Source organism: Aphelocoma coerulescens, chromosome 13 (assembly GCF_041296385.1).
Source record: "Aphelocoma coerulescens isolate FSJ_1873_10779 chromosome 13, UR_Acoe_1.0, whole genome shotgun sequence".
In the NCBI taxonomy this organism is placed as follows: domain Eukaryota; kingdom Metazoa; phylum Chordata; class Aves; order Passeriformes; family Corvidae; genus Aphelocoma; species Aphelocoma coerulescens.
Genome location: NC_091027.1, coordinates 16,972,732 through 16,990,348, shown reverse-complemented (window position 1 = coordinate 16,990,348; position 17,617 = coordinate 16,972,732). Strand labels below are relative to the sequence as shown.

At 40.4% G+C, this 17,617-nt stretch overlaps 1 long non-coding RNA gene across 2 annotated transcripts; it reads right to left on the bottom strand.

The window, feature by feature from the left end:
- Positions 1-3,769: 3,769 nt before the first annotated feature.
- LOC138118268 (uncharacterized) lies at positions 3,770-16,548 on the bottom strand. 2 transcript variants are annotated; one of them, XR_011155069.1, is made up of 3 exons: positions 16,205-16,548; positions 6,857-6,961; positions 3,770-6,760 (listed from the first exon to the last, which is right to left on the bottom strand). It is a non-coding gene; the product is annotated as an uncharacterized lncRNA (long non-coding RNA). The 2 variants fall into 2 exon arrangements; XR_011155070.1 differs by lacking the exon at positions 16,205-16,548 and adding an exon at positions 7,256-7,318.
- Positions 16,549-17,617: the final 1,069 nt, after the last annotated feature.

Here is a 17,617-nt window from a genome sequence, read left to right as displayed (position 1 = left end):
GAGGTCCCTGGTGCTATTCAAGGTGAAATCCAGCAGGATGTACCTCATGTACATACACACAGCATGTAGGATGCCTGGCCTTGTCTTCAGTGCCAGAAGGACCCAGGTCTCCAACAGAGGATCTGTTACATCTTCCAGTCCTCTGTGGATTTTCCAGTTACTGTCAAACCAGTAGATAAATAATAATAATAATAATAATAATAATAATAATAATAATAATAATAATAATAATAATAATAATAATAAACCAGATCAGATTAATTTATCTGTTCATTTAATATTTATCTGGTTATTATCTGGATGCCCCATCCCTGAAAGTGTTCAAGGCCAGGTTGGATGGAACCCTGAGCAGCCTGCTCTGGTGGAAGGTGTCCCTGTCCATGGCAGGGGGGTTGGAATGAGGAGATCTTTAAGGTCCCTTCAAACCCAGGCCATTCTGTGATTTCCAAAACACAGCCATTGGACTTGTACACAAAGGCAAATGTCACAAGCAAGGGGAAAGAAGTGCTTCCAGCTATCAGGAAGCAGAAGCAAGCAGGCCAATCCCCCAATTCCTACTGTATTGGATCTCATTTATTACTTTGTTTTAGATATTCCTCTCATTGTGTGGCAACAGCTTAAACTCATCACAAGCCTAATGAGGAGAGTGCAGCTTAATGGAAAGCAGATTATGTCAAAGAGATTTGATATCGTCCTCTGACAAGATTACAAACAGGAATCATAACGCAGACTGTATTGCTGATATAATATAATCAGACTTTTTTAGACTTCTGGCTTTGTGCCTCTAACATTCAGATAAAAAAACTAAGAACAAGAGCGCCATGAAAAATCAGAATGGCACATACTAAATCAAATTGAATTTGTCAAGTTGATAGTCTCACTGTGATTAATGTGGATGCATCAAATAATTGCAATGAGACTTGTAGTGTCCTATAAATACTGTTCAATTATATACATATAATCTTATTTTACAATGGTACAGAGACATAATGGTAGTGTAAACATACATTTGTTCCTGGAAAGTGTTCAGATTATGTAAACATTGAGATGTGACAAACAAGAAAGCCCATGACCAGATCACAGAGCTGTGAAATGCTTGGCATGGCACACCAAGGCATTTTTAATACAATAAAGCCCAGCTTTATTCCCATTCCTAGAGGAACAAAGAATCATATGCAGAGACCTGGCTCTGGACAGAGCTCCAGAGACCAGTGGCTCTGGACAGACTGGAAATTTCTGTAGGCAACCTCTTGAACACCACTATGAAGGATGACAGAATACATGATACCAGAAGAGCACTGAAGAGAAAACCAGCATTTCTTTGTAGCTATTGTGACCCAGCCTCCACATGTGCCTTTCAAAACTGTCACTGGTTCACAGAGGAACAGTGAGAGCCATAACTGGTCTGGAGAACAGGGCAGAGACTAAGGAACTACAGTCTCCAACTTACCATTGGGAGCTTGCAGGTGGTTTGGTCAGAGTCTGATGAACAGAAATCTATTAGATAGCTCTTTAACCCAGCAAGAACATCTGACACACCCCTGTTATTATCCAGCAGTTTAAAGAAATGAAAACAGAAATAAAACACAGTTTATAACACCAAAAAGACATGGCCAAGGCATATGCTGTGTTACCTCTCATCTGATACCTTTAAATCAACAGGTGGGGTCTTTCTGAAGGTGGTTCACATTGTTTCATGAGTCTGTGGTCTTGTTGCAGGGAGAAGTGCATGTGAATATGCACAGAGCAGATTAGATGATCACAAAATACATCCTGTATCTGTGAAATACAAACATTGGATCTGACTCCAGCTCCAGGTCAAATATAGTTTCTGTATTTAGCCTCTCCACCTTTGACTCCCAAATTGCACATAACTGTTAGCTTTCAAAAATCATCAAATCTATTCATTAATGCTCTGAGTCCCCAGAAAATACATTTTTAAGCAACAGAACAAATCAAATTCAGCTTTTACTCTGCTTTGTGCCCCTAGTAGAGATAGAGAACTGGAGATTTTCTCACAAGTTACTGGAACAAAGTTAAAAAAAAAGTTCAGATTTCCTACCTTTGGAACCACACAGAAGTCCCTTTCCTTCTGCTCAAGACATATGTGAGCATCAGATGCTGCTTCCTGTGAGTCCATTTCCCACAGGATTCTTTCAAATGAAAGAGCTGATCTCTGTTCTACCCCTCAGGGACTGCACACACGTGTATGAAGTAGAATGACTGGTGTGGTTTACTTTTTATTCTGTCAGTTTGGAAATACCACTTAGCAATTCCAATTGTCTTCTGAAAAACAGATACAAACATAGCTGATTCTCTAGCTATTGGTTCTGCTATTTATTTTCTCCTTTGAGATCTGTAGAGCCAGCTCTGCCTTTTCAGTATCACAAATATGAACTGAAGTGTTAATGAAGATGCATCTGCAGGGCCAGATGTTGGCCTCAGCAACATCTGTACCCAGCTCCTTGCCTCTCTGCCATTGTATATTCTGAAATGATGATCTTTAAGAAGATAAAAATCGATGGGATATGTTATATATTATCTTCCTCTGGCACCTGTCCACCAGGCAGTGCAAACAGTCTGACTTTAACCAGAAATGGTGTTTCCTGGTGAGAGAAAACATACTTCTTGCTTATATTAGCAACATACTTGATTTGTGTTCAGACAGTAAACAAAAAAGGTATTTTTAAGTCCTGCCTTTACAGCCTGTAAGAATCCATCTTCCAAACCCAAAAGTTCCTCTGTTTCTGAAAAGGCAAGAGGACAACACAGCGACAGCTTCTGATAGACTCTAATAACATAAATTAATTATATTTGAAGATGAAATGCTCCAGAAGGTGTGAAAGAGCAGAAAATGAAGGCAGCAGGCCTTTGGATATGAAGTTGGAAAAGAGAATGTCTCAGGCAGAAACCCTGCTTGAGAAATCCCCAGAGTGGTTCACAAGGAGAATGTGAGGCAAAACCAGCATCCCTTGGGAAATACTTCCTTGCATAAAGCTTTTAAAGTCACATTTATTGAGCTAAAAGGCACTCTGAGATGTGATAAGTCAGAATGGGGGAAATATATCACTAAAGATAGACACACTTCAAATGTTGTTAGGTACTACTTGGCATTTCAGCTCTTTGTCCAAATGGCCATATTCTGTATTTGTACTTACCTAGGTCTGCAAGGCATTAACTCCAGAATAGGATTTTTGGGTAAATTCTTCTGCCATAACATAACTACTTCTGCAAATAGTTACTGGTTTTTCCAGTCCAAAGGAAATGCAAATTACTAAGCCATTTATCAGTGTAATACAAAATTCATATAATTGTTATTTCTAGTTAAGGTAACACAGTTATTTGTTGTGCCAGCTCTGTAAACATTTATTTTGGGAAGCATTTTTTATTATCTTCGAAATAATATATTAACATTGCATAATATAATAATATAATTATATTATCTGCTTATCTCTGAAATATCCTGAAAAGCAGCATCTCATCTCGGCTGTCACCATGGTTTTAGCTGGTGTAATCTAAGGTAAAAGGCCATGTACTCTGCAAGTCACTTGGGTACTTTGGCAATTTCTTTACATCACTGCTTGCTGCTTTGTTCGTGTATTTCTTTAAGCCATCTACTCTAAATTAAAAATACAAAAGTTCAAATACACTCCTGCATCTCTGTACTCTGTTTGGTACAATGATTTTCCAGAAAGCTTCCTATTTGCTAAATAGCAGCTATGAAGCTTCTGTTAGACTTTTAATTAACTCCAGTTCCTAGGTCCGTGTGTAATTCCAGCTGATTTTTATTCTCTCTGTTTCTACAATATCCGGGTGGCCACAGCACACAGGAGAGCTCAAATACAACATGTTCATAAACCAAGCCAGACCAAAGAAACATTATCAACCGATGAAAGCCTTGAAGGAAATTAAATGTGAGGCAAGAGAGTTTAAAATGTATAGCTTAGGGAGAAAGAGATGAGAAAGATGAGATATAAGTCCACAAAAATCAAAAGTGTGCCACCACTGAAGCAAGAAGCAGCAGAGGCACAGGGGTACAGAGCTAAGCATGTGCACAGGGTGGCTTAGAGGAAGATGGAAACAGAATGCTAAGGAACTGTTGGGGTTTATTTACATAGAGATCCCTGCAAGTCCAAACATAATCTCCATATAAAAGCACACTCTCAAATTGATTATAGCAGTTTTTTTGGTGAATATTCTGGAGCGAAATAGAGACCGTAAAAGAGAACAATCAGTCTTCTTGACCTACTTGATCATTTGCCCTCTAATACCTTTTCTCCAGCTACATGTTATATTAGAAAAACTTAAAATTTACAGGGAAGCACCTAAAATTTAAGAGGAATTGCTGTAATTACTGAAACAAATAAGCATACCTAATATTAAAATTCTGGTTTAAATTTATCCAGCTGTACAAATAGAAGGAAAAATCACGAAATTTTATTTCTGCCTTGTAGTTGTACCTTGTATTATATGTGTCTCTTGTGAAATGATCATCATAATGCAAAGGAATTTTACCTGACCACCTTGTTTTTATCACCAGGAAGTCTATAATAGTTTTGAACAAGTTTTTTTTGACCGGGTGGGATAAGATTTTGACAAAGAGAACATGGCCTGTGACTGCTGAGAAGTAATCATGGTATCAGCATAATTGGCAACAGCATTTCAGCCACGTGAGAAACAACAACACCCATGGGAATTACTAAAAAAAACTGAATCATTAAAGAAAGTCACTTTTCCCAGGAACAGCTGCTATTATTTTGAAAACAATACTTGCTGAAGGAAACTGGAATCTTGCCAGATCTGGTACTTAAAAAGAAAGGAAAAAACAAGATAATAAAAGAAAAAATTAGAGCATTTGAAGATTAGGCAACTGTGCAAAATGAGAAAACCTCCTTTGCAGCATCCTGAGGCAAGTACCAAAAAATGGGCCAATATTAGCATATGCATTCAGCACACTTCTGGAAGCAAGGACGTGTTTAGAAAGATTCATGTGTACTACCTGTCTTTTGTACTAAGGAAAATACAAGACTGAAAAAAATGCAGAAAGGGTAACAGAGGACACCATTAAGCCGACATGGAGCAGGCCAGCTGGACTGTTATGATTTAATTAAGGAGAGCTTGACTCAGTGGGATTCACACATGGGAGGTTATTCCTATCAAATCTGACAGAATTTTTCACAGTGGTAACATATCACAGAGGGAAGCTGTGGACATAAAACCAATTTGACACTGTACTGCACACTGTTAAATTAGAAAGTTAATGATTAGGGTACATACAGCATGAAAAGCTTGCAAAAGGAAAGAGCTGACTTTGAAATCTAATACATGAACTAAAAAGATATAGTGTAGACCACATTTTAATTCATTCAGCTTCATCAAATTACATGTATCAGCCTACTCCTAATATCTTTTGGTCAACTAACCATAGAGGCATGATACACCACTTCCAGCAAAACGTGAACTCCCATCTTCTACCTAAAAATGCATAAATTGTATATTATCTAAATGTGGCCAATTCTTTCTTTGATTCCAGGCTTGTCTTTTTGTCCTCGGAGCTCACTGTTGAGCACCTTTATCCAGAACCAGCTTTCCTATAATCCACAGAGCCAAAGAATGACTGAGGTTAGAATGGACCCTCTGGAGATTGGTGCCACATCACACCCACTCCCTCCACCCCCCAAATCCTGGGTAAGTTAGAGCAAGTTGCTCAGGTTCTCAGCCAACTGATTTTGAACACATCCAGGAATGGAGACCCTGCAATGTCTCTGGGTGACCAGTGGTCTTTCATTAGACCATGAAAGATTTTTCCTTATGTTTAGACCTGAATTTACTATATTTCCATTCCTGTCTATTGTCCTGTTGGACAGGCTGTCTGTTTGCTTTTCTTCCTCTTGACTACCCTCCCAGCGATTTGATTGATTTTTAATTCCCCCCTGATTCTTCTCTACCAGCACTCTGAGCATCTCCTTTTAATGCTAACTGGTCTCCAGTAGAACTTCCTACCTCTAGTCACAGTCCTTTAAGTCTGGCAGTTTACCTGGTTCTCAGTTCCCATCAGTATCCACTTATCTAGGCCATAATCCATCCATTTGTCTGTAGGAGTATTACAGGATTAAGCACTGAAACTCTTACTCAAGCCAGGGTAAACAAAATCCACCTTTCTTCCCTCATCCAGGGACCTAGTCAAGCAGTTGTAGAAAGACATCAGGTTGATCAAACATGATTTCCCCTTCACAAAACCATGCTTACTACTCACAATCACTTTTTTTTCCCCTTCATATGGTTCAAAATGGTTTACAGGGTTATTTGCTCCTCATCCTCACAGGGACTGAGGTGACTCTAATGAGCTCGGGTTCTCGAAATCCTCCTTCTTACCACCTTGCTCTTTGTCACCATCTCCCTCACATCATTCAGCAGTGGGCTCTCAGTTTACTTGTCTTCCTCTTGCTGTCAGCATATGTTGCCTTTCCCACCCTTCAGTACATTCAACTCCAGCTGAGCTTTGGCTTTCTTATGTTATACTTGCCTGCATGTTGAACAGCTTCTTTATAATCCTGTTGGGCCACTTGTTCCTTCTTTCACCTTCTGTATACTTATTTTTTATATTAGAGTTGAGCCAGGAGCTTCTTGATCATCTGTGCAGGCTTTTGCCACTCATCTGATTTTCTGTATGTTCTGGAGCTTGGAGAAGGTAAAACTTTGAAGTCTCCTGAACTCCTCTCCAGAACCACCTTCTACATGGCTCTTATTCCAGCAGTTCCTGAACAGGACAAAGCCCACTCTGCTAAAACCTGGGAACCTACTCTGGGGTTCAGAGGCTGCTTTCTGCCCAGTTTCCTCCTCCCAGAATCCTTACCTCCATTGCATGATCCCTAAATCCAAGGCTGACCCAATCTTCACACTCCAGACCAGTTTTTCTTGTTTATAAGCACCAGGTCCAGCGAAGAATTTCCTCAATCACCTGTACCAGGGAGTTACCATTAGTGCACTCCAGAAACTTCCTGGCTTGCTTTCCTGTTCTGTTGCTTTCAGCAAATATCCCAGAATGGTTTGGAAGGGACTGTGGGACGCCTTCCACTATACCAGGTTACTCAGGGGCCCATTCAGTCTGGTCTTGACCACTTCCAGGGATGAGGAGTCCAGAGCATCTCTGGGAAACCTATGCAGTGCCTCACCCTCCTCATAGTAAAGAATTTCCTCCTAATATCTGATCTAAAGGTAGCCCTCCTTCAGTCAGCAAAAAGTCTTTCTTTACCCTCATAGTGCTGCTGTATGGCCCAGAGAGGAAATCAGTCAGCAGCTGCCCTTTATTTTTTCAAATGGTTACTATGTCAGGGCTTAACAGGGAGCACACCCTACGTTCAGCTGAATGCAGGGTCCTAATTATAACCTAAAAGGCTGCTAATTTTCTTATACAACCCCCTGGTGCATTATATTAGCTGAGGCTGTTGTACTACCCACAAAGTAATTTTAGAGGAACTCCAAGTCATTGCTTGTTGAAAAAATTTAGAGAATGCTTCTAAGCTCCCTACTTGTCTAAGAATGAAAAGTTTGGTGGTTTTGGCCCTGAAATTGTACTTAGCTAATGCTGAAGTTATTTGTGGAAGTCCACAATGTTTCTGGATAAAAGTTTAGAGTTGAAGGCAGTCACTCAAGATAATATCACAAAAATAACAAAGAATGGTAAAGTTAAAGAATGACTCATCTATTTTACCCAGTAATGTTTACAGCAATGTAATCTGTTACAAAGATCACTCTAAAATAGCCTAATATTTGGAAGGAAATTAAATGCAGGCTTTGACAGTTATCTGTTTGGAAGATCAGAGCTGGGGCCACACATATTGATTCTCTGTAATAACATTCTGAGTTCAGCTTGCAGACTCTCAGAACTCTCAGTTTGGCAGCAAGAAAGCAACACATTTATCACTGTCAGGCTGATATTGTGGTTATTTCATAGGCAAAAAAATAGAAGATAATAAGCTTCTTACCAATAAAATGTAATAGCTATCGAAGTTAAGTGATGTCTGGAAAGTTGAATCCTTCATATACATCGTAATACATTTTATAACCCACACTCTCATGTGGCATATAGTTGCTCCCTTTGCAGGACACGTGTGAAAGCTGCACCACATCCCTGCATCATGGAATCCCCTGAGTTGGAAGGGACCCACAAGGATCATCCAGTCCAACTTCTGGCCCTGTGACACCCCAACAATCCCACCTGAGAGCATTGCTCAAATGCTCCTGGAGCTCTGGCAGCCTTGGGGCCGTGGCCATCCCCTGGGGAGCCTGGCCAGTGCCTGACCACTCTGTGGGGCAAAAACCTTTTCCTGATATCCAAACTAGACCTCCCCTGATACAGCTCTAGCCATTGCCTTGGGTTCTGTCCCAAGTCACAGAGATTGAAGCTGCCTCTCATGAGAAAGTTGCAGACCCATGTGAGGTCTGACCTCAGTCTTCTCCAGCTGAAGAAGCCAAGTGCCCTGAGCTGCAGCTCCTATGGCTTCCCCTTTAGGCCCTTCACCATCTTTGTACCCCACCTAATAGTTTTATAGGTCTCTGATAACTTTAGATCTTTCCTCTACTGTGGCACCCAAAACTGCCCCCAGGGCTCGAGGTATGACCTGCAGGAAGTGCAAGTGCAGCTCCTGCAGCCCTGTGTCAGTACTCCTCCTCAGGGAAGGACATGCATAAATTCTCTTTCTGGAGCGATTTGCGAACAGAAGGAGAGAGCCAGAGGAGGAATGCTTCCATGCCACCATGTTGTGGAGCACTTCTATACCACAAATGCCTGCAGCTGGTGATTACCTCTCCAGTATTGATGCATATGGCACTACAGCTATTGCCCAACAGACCTGAAGAGGGGATTTTGAAGTACTGCGTGAAGGTCAAGAAGCAAATCCCACACCTGGTGCTGAAGATACCAAACTGGACATGTTTTACTCTGTGGCTACCATAGACCATATTAGCCAGGCCATCTTGGGGGAAACCAGTCAGTCACAGTTCTGATGGCTCGCAAAACATGAGTCCTCAGTTCTGAAAGGACCTGGGAATTGGGAAGGGGATATGTTGCATATAGCCTGTGAGTATAAGGCAACTAGATTTTAAAATCATCATTCTTATTTTTCTGCAGGCCTAATCCCTAAGGAAAACTTCATCTTGGATGTGGATATTTTAGTACCTCTCAGTTCTGCTGGTGCATCAGCATCTGTGAGCACTGTGAAAAATATAGAAATCTGCTCCCCACAGGATCTCACTGTGGCATTTGTTGTTCTCATAACTTCCTGGAGCATGGACTCTGGAATACTTTTGTCAAGCCAGGCCAAGCCTCCCCTAGGGACTTACCTCAGGCTTGTTGTTAGGGATGCCAAGAGTCAGCATTGCCCCATGCCAAAGCTGTACCTCTCATTCTCTACACAGAAGTAAGCAACTCCTTAAAACCTTGCAGTTTCTGCGTCCTCCCCATTACTGTTCTTCACAGCATCTGCATTGGGACACGCCGTGGAGTCAAAAGGCTGCAAAAAACTGCATTTTGGACTCTGGCCACACCATCTCTCCTTGATTAGCCCCTCTTTTTCCTCAAATCTCATTTACTTGATACTTCCCATAGTGGTCTCTACCACAGCCAGCGCCCAGAATAATATCAGGGAAAACTTTCCAGTTATCCAAAATGTCTCGATGTCTCAGTTGGCCCCTTGTAACATTTCTATAACCACTTCCTTATTTCTCTCTACTTAAAGAACCTTGTGTGCCCTTGTGTATGTGTCTGAAGAGCACCTACCTTTCTTACAGCTGCTTACTTATGCACAGAGACTGAGTTTGTGCTGACTGGTGCCCCAGAAGGCAGACAAGGACAACCTAAAGGTAGGCTTCAGTGAGTTGAAATTAAGATTCAACACTTTCAGCTCTTAAACATAACTGAACTAGAGTGAAGCATCAAAAGGAAGGAGGATGTATACTTCTTTAAATAAGAACAAGATGCCCTTGAGCAACAAAACGATGCAGAGTGAAGGAAGCATGAGCAGAACTGAATGATTCACACATGAGAAACACTGGGAACTGCACAGCAAAAGGTGCTTGCTGTGCACAGGAGCATCCATTTACATGGGCACCGTGGGCTTGGCTTACCCCACTGCGCTGTCACCCTGGATTATACAGAATTTACGTGACAGGAAATGTACAGGGAAATCCCAGACTGCTCTGACACAGAAAGATGGCACACAAAGGAGGGGCTTGCACCATGACAAGTGGTCACCCAGTAAGTTTTTGGTTCTTTACACAGACATAAAACTTTAAATATTTCTGCTGGCAACGATGCTGACAGGGCTCTTGACAAATTGGTAAACCAAATACAGCTTCTTCAAGAGTTAAACTCCTTAAAATCTCTAGGGTTTAGCAAGACAGCTTTGAAAAAGCCTGTGTGAGTTAAGCTTGCACTGTGTATAATGCATCTCAATTCCCATGCTTGCTATAGTGAGCAACATCTATTTTTGGAGAAGATAAACAAGTATCTGTTCTCTCTTACTGCTCTTTCATCCACATCTTCAATCTCCTCTTAGAACCCCCTCCTTATTGAGGTTACTGCCCTGTTTTCTCTGTCCCCCTTCTATCCAAAAGGGATTTGTTTCCATAAGCAAGAGTTGGGGTCTACACCCCAAACACACTTTTGCTTTAGCTCGTGATGTTTAGCAATTCTGCAAGAATTTGTCTTTTGGTGACATGATCTGTCTGCTTTCCAAATTAATGTTGTTCTTCAAATCTGGTCCACCACTTACTAAAGAAAGCTGTGTTTCTTTTCACACTTCTCAGCCTGCAGTGTCTGTTAACTGCCTGCTAATATTCCTCTGCTCCTCTTCTTCCAGAAAACTTTTGTGAATCCTTGTCCCTGGCCTCATCTTCCTTTTCTCCAGTGCACTTTCTTTTCTTCTCTTTTGTTGACCACTTAGGTTAACAGTCATTTTAATGACCTTTTCCTCCAAATCTGACTTTTTCCTTGTCCTCTCTTCAAACTGAAACTTAAATTTTATGTACTTGAATTTGCAGATAGATTTCAAGAAGCAACCTGGTTATATCCTAGAAATGGTGTGGATTAAATCACCACAATGCTGATAAACAATTGGCTCCGAAGAAAACCCCAAAAAACCAAACCCAACATTTAAACTATGGTTTCTGTCCATCTGGAATGACATTTCATGCATACTCCTATAAGGATCTGTCATGCATCCAACTCTACAAAATCATTTTACTAGCACCTTATATGCTGCTGCCATGCACACAAAATCTTGGCTGATGCCAAACTAGGACATGAAAGTAGGGAAGATGTCCAGAATTCAAAAGAACCTTGTCAGTTTGGGAGAGAGAGTTTGAAATAAAACAAAATTTCATAATGACACATTCAAGAAGGTACAGTCAGGAAGGGCAGAGCAAATAGAGCAAAATGAGGAATTAAATGAGTGAGCAGTACTGCAGAAAATATCTGGGGTTATAGTGGTTCACAGGCCATAAGATGACACTTTCAAAAAACCAGAAAATCTCATTCTGGAGTATATTATCAGAAGTGTTGTGTGTAAGACAAGGGAGGTAATTATTCTGCTCTACTTGTTACTAGTGAGAGCTTGGTTCCTGCTCTGAGTACCACATTTAAAGAAGCAAGAACATAAAGAATATTCAACAGACAGCAAGAAAGATAAGGTTTTTTCCAAAACCACAGTCCTGAAGATTTGTTTAGATGATAAATAAGGAGGCTGGGGAAAGGTGAGAAGAGTCTTTCAGTTTATCAAAGGTTATTACAAAAAAAACAGTGATCAATTGTTCTCTGTGTCCTCTGAAGGAGGGCAAGAAGTAATCTGCTTAATTTGCAGCAAAGAGGATTTACATTACACACCAGGAACACTTGCCACTCTAAGGATAGTTCAGCTCTGGAAGAGGCTAACTGGAGAGTCAGTAGCATCCCTTAAGAACAATTTTGATTGGTGTGTCAGGGGTAGGACCTGCACTCATTTAAAGTTTTGAGTGAGGGAGAAAACCATTTGGTCATCTCTCCCATCTTCACTGTCCTTTCACACTGCATCTACACACACTCTGTGTGTTATGCTACTGGACCAGGCTGTGCCTCTGACCTCACACTGAGCAGCATTTTCATTGCAGACTTAGCAGGAATTCCTGTGAGAGGATTGCTGAAATGTTCACTAAATTATACCAAGATGTATTCCAACCATCTTTAATATAATTTGTTATTTACACAGATGCTGACAAGGTTCATTAGGAGCACTATTTGATGACAGCATTTCATTATGAATGAGAACAGAAGTCGAGAGTAAATTATTACAGGACAGATCCTGCTAGAGCAGCCTGTGACTGTCAGCAGGTTGCTACAGGATTTTTGACACTGGACATCACTAATTTCCAAAATTCTTTTGTTAAGTAATACCCACAGAGGACATCATACCCATATTTTGAAGTGAGATGTTTTCACATTTGAAATTTTCAACATATTGCTTTTTATCTATAAAGCTTAGTTGTTTGTGTCTTTTCCTTGGAAATCCTCTCTCCCCATGTGACACTGAGTGAATTCCTAGTTCCTGAGCTGTTTTGACACACAACAACCTTTTCAAATGGCAGAAACCCATTAGCCTGATATTTTCTTTTGGTGACCTGCATGTTGAATTCACCTCCTTCCTAGATATGACAAGACACAATGTTATTCTCTCAACATATAATGTGGTTAGTGGGTTTTATTACACTGAGCTTAGGAGCTTTAGATTTGCAGAGGAATAAAGTATTTTTAAGGACAGAAGATTGCTGGAATTTTACATTTAACAAACTTATAAAACTGTCTAGTGGCCCAAGGTAAGTGCTTTGAGTAAATTAAATTTAGATAAACAGATAAATAATCTGCTTATACTGAGCTGTGATCATGACTTTGCATTTTAAAATTTTCATAATCCTTCACTTGTCTATTTCTGGGACTTGAATTGTTTCATGCCAGTAAGAACTAGAGTTGTAAGAATTTCAAAATATATTATGTTTTCTTTCTGAAGGATCAATAATTGCTTGAACAACTCCTTTCAAAACCCCAGCTCTCACTTTTGTGCATTATTTTAACAGGCAAGCAGTGATGCACACTGCAAGGTGAGAGACCTGTACTTCCAATGAATACATGATCCAGCAACCAAAAAACAAAAGCTGGGAGATAATAAGCAAGAAATAACACCCATCAATTATTATTACACCAGGATAGAGATGCAAGAAAATATTGTTAATGCAGACTTAAGACAGCTACTTATCATAAAACAGATCTATCAGGAAAAAAACCAAAACCCCAACAAATCCCAAATCCCAAGGACTACAAAGTGAAGCAGTCTGAACCAAACATGCATAAAACATTCTAGAACAAGGGGCTGGCCCAAGCAGAAGCCAGTTAAATTGCTGCAGCAGTTAATGACTGAGGAGCTCAGAATTTTATCCATCTCCATTGTTTTAAGATTGTGAGAAGTCTATCCCTTCAGGGGCTCTCAAAGACCTCAGTAAGAGCAAAGTAAATAAAAATGCTTTTCCCCTTCTACTGTAAAAACACTAAAATAAAACAACAACAGCAGAAAACCCCCCCAACAAACAAACAAACAAACAAAAAAAACCCCAACAAACCCAAACCCAGTAACAAAAATAACAACAAGAAAAACCAAGAAACTCCCTTAAGCAGTTTTGTACTTTCCTCTGGGCCTAGGTAGGAAAGGATCCTTTAAATGCTGGACTAGCCAGGTACTCAACTGCCAGTCTCTTTACTACCTCAAGGAACAACCACTTTGTTCCAATCCAAAAGCTTTCCACTTTCACCTAGTATTTAAAACTATTAATTCAGAGAAAACCAGCAGTGTCTCAGGAGTAAGAGTGGGATGGGTTGGGATGTGTTCTTTTTACTCTCACACAATAACAGAGCCAAGTTCCAGTGTATTTGCATGATAAGAGCAGAAGTACACACCAAGATCTGCACAGACCACAGTGCATCGACCTCAGGAGTCCTGGGAAAGGCAGACTGGGACACTCTGCTCCAGGAGCTGGAATTGCTCTGAGAATCCAAAGGCACTCAGCCTGGTGACAGAAAAGAAAAGAAAAGGGGACAGAATATGTTCTGCAGTATGTTTTGTCTTTCACTACCTGTACCTTCATGTCATGCTTACCATAATTTAGATTTAAAACCAACAGAGGCACCTTGAACCATGTTCCAGATTTGTCCAGCAGGTTAGGGAGATGGTGATGGTGCTGGAATTCACACAAAAGGAACATAACTTTTTTTTTCCATTGAGTCAGCAACATGCAGCTGGTGTAAACCACTCGTGTTTGTTCCATGCCTTTAATCTGTCTGCAGTCTGTAGAAGAATACATCCCTAGAGTCTTTCCTAGACCTTGAATTTGAGCAGCTGTCACTTTAAATTTATTTCTTCCTCTGTCTGGGAGCTATTTTAGTGCAAATGCAAGCACACGTGCTCTGAGCAAAGCTCCCAAGAGCAGCCACCATGACAGGTACACTCCTACATATCTGTGTTATCTTCTTTCAACAGGCTTGAACCTGATGGCAAATATTTTTCCTTTTAGTGTATTTTTTGTCTTTTGTGCATTTTTTGGCCAGTTGTAGTGGTCCGTTTCCTCACTGCTTCCCAAACCATCTTCTATGCCATAAAGCCTTGGGTAGAGCAGCTTAGTAGAGTTTAGGGTGGTTTTGGGCTCACAGCAGCCAAAAGATCCTGGGGAAGGAGTGGCACAAGGACCTGTTCTAGGGATCAGACCTATTACAGGTTTTCTCCACTGCAATTTTTTGTGTCTGCATCTCTTGAGGTCCAGTCTGTTCAGTCAGTAATTGTTTTTCAATTATGAGAAAAGGAAATCTTGGATTCAGGAGTCACACTGCCTCATTTCCAGCTTTCTCATTGTTCCCTGAATCCCTTCAACCAACTCTCCAGCTCTGCCTCTTTCTGTGCCTATCTGTCCTGTATTATGAGATAGTGACCTCTAGAAGAGCCTGGATTTCACTCCTTTAGTCATCCTCTCCCTTTACCCAGTATAAAGTGTGTTGTCATCATCCCTTGCTCCCCAGCATAATTCTAGTTTTAGAATTAGGAGGCCAAAGAAACAAGGGAAGCTTTAAACTCCAAGAATCAAGATTTGTCTGATATTAACAAATCCAAGATTTGTCTGATATTAACAATAACCCATTAATCCTTCCATCAGCCTAGAAACCTGCATTCCTCCCACATTCAAACAATACTCTGATGGGATTCAAACTGGGGAGCAGAGCAGGGCATGGCAAGGCTTAGGGAAAAGGGAGACTGGGAACAATTTAACCAGGGGGAAAAAAAGTCTAACTCATTTAACTGATTCACTCAAGACTTATTAATGACTAATCAATATCTACTTGACTCCAAACACTGAACTGCTTGAAGAAGATTAGAAATAACAAACATTTTGCTGGGCTTTATTGCTCTGTCTAAATCAATATTTTAGTAGCTTTCCCCTGTGAAGAGACAGAAGAGGAACCTCTGGCTAGACAAGCTTCCAGGAGCAGACATCCCTAATAGCCAAAGGGTGAGATTCCCCTGTCAAAATGGAGATGTTAATGGTGCAGACTGTCACCTTGGAGCTCATTGTCTGGGCTCTCTTGACAAAGAGACAGAAATAGGCCTTTCAAGGGTCACCTCATCTCACTGGAGATAGGACAAATGACTAGAATTTCAAAAGAGTTTATTTTCCTCCACTGGATATGGAAGAAGACGTAAAGATTAGATCAGATGCAGTTACCTGTGATGCAGACTTCTCAGATTAGGTGAGAAGAGTCTCACTAGACTTTGTAAATCTTGCCCATCCACTTCACATTTCTCCCACATAACATGAAATATATAAACACTAGATATAATATTTAAATATTAGATATTTTATTTCTTCATTACTGAAATAAAATTCCTTAGTAGATCCCTTCCCATGCTGCAACTGACTCGAGCTGTACTAATCAGGGAAAAGGACACTGCTGTCATAGGAACATTTAGAAGCCAGATAAACAAAGGCAGCTTCAAACTCCAAAAATCAACCCCACTTGACTTGTTAGATATGAACAACACACACAATTAATGTTTGTTGGTACTTACTATTAATTACCATCACCACATAGTCACATAAGTCATTTTAACAACATTAAACTTAACTAATTTACCTGTAAGTGGTCAATGCCATGGAAAGGGTGTCATATAGGCAGGGCCAAGAGCTGCAGTCCTTGATGATCCTGGTCCATGAGGTGAAGGTGTTCAGTTTTGAGAAATAATTTCGCCTTTCTTCACAACTGGCAAATCCAATGTTTTCTCTTTTTATAAGTGTTTCATTTTCTAGACAGTTCAAAGCCATCCACTTGTTTGCTGCAGTGTGCTGGGGGTGTTACTTCCCCGGGCTACTAAATATGTCTTGGCCTGTGATTTGTTTCTTTCTTGGTTGGTGTCAGCATTTATGTGGGTTTTTTTCCTTTTTAATCTCTTGGTAAGCTGCTGCACTTGCTGCCCCCACCACCACCTCACAGCAAAAGCAGCCCTTCCCCAGTTTTTCAGGGTGTGTTTAATCACCTGTGTCTGATCAGCGATGATCAGTTTATTGCTGGGGGCTCTGCTCCAACCTGTGCCCGTATTTTCAAGGCCTTCACTGCTATCCTGTGTTTAAATTGTGTTTATAGCTGGAGACCCCAGTTCAAGTTCACACAAGGTTCTTGTAGGAAGCTGCTGACACATCTAACAGGCAGGGATTGGAGTCTGGCACAGTTCATGTAAAGCCTGTGACCTGTTCCTGGCAACACCATTTTTACTTTTACTGGGACACCAGGTACAGAAATGCTTAGAAACTGTTTGATAGCTGTGCAATATGAATGTCCTCATGTTTGCATTCAAAACAAAGTGGTATAAATTATACCCTGCCTACAGAGTTCCTACTTCCAGGGGTGCAACAGGTTTCCAATTTGGCTACAGAATTTTTTGAAAGCCTCATCTTCTCCAGAAAGAGCTATCAGTCTCAAGTGCCTTGTCCAAAACCACAAGTACTCATTATACTAATGAAGAAACTGTAGCCTTATTTACAATTAAAGAACATCATTCTTCAAGCTGCTCTGTTTGAATCAGTGGCTTTCTCCACTTGTTTTTCAGTGAGACTTCTATGCTTGCTTTAAAAATGAGCATAAAAAGTTCAGGGGTGGTTAAACAAGGCTGTTACAGAAAAGAATAAAGAGCCTCATCTGGAAAGTCTGCTACGTCTTCAACAGCATAATTTCATATTTATGATTTGGAGTAAAACTATTTATGACAGTTTACAACACTGGGGACTAAGAAAACATAGATAACATTTCACATATTTGAAAACAAGAGATTTTTCTTTTAGACTGAGTATACAAAAACAACCAAGATTTTCTTATCTGGTACTGTTCAGAAAAAAAAGAGCTCAAAAGCCAGCATTTAGACCAACATCCAGCTATGTGAGATCCCATCTTAGAAATGCCCTCCTAAAAACTTTCACAGCGAAAGAAAACAACTGATTTCTTGAAGGAAGTAACTTCTGCATAATACCTAACACCAAATACTACTTGATTTTT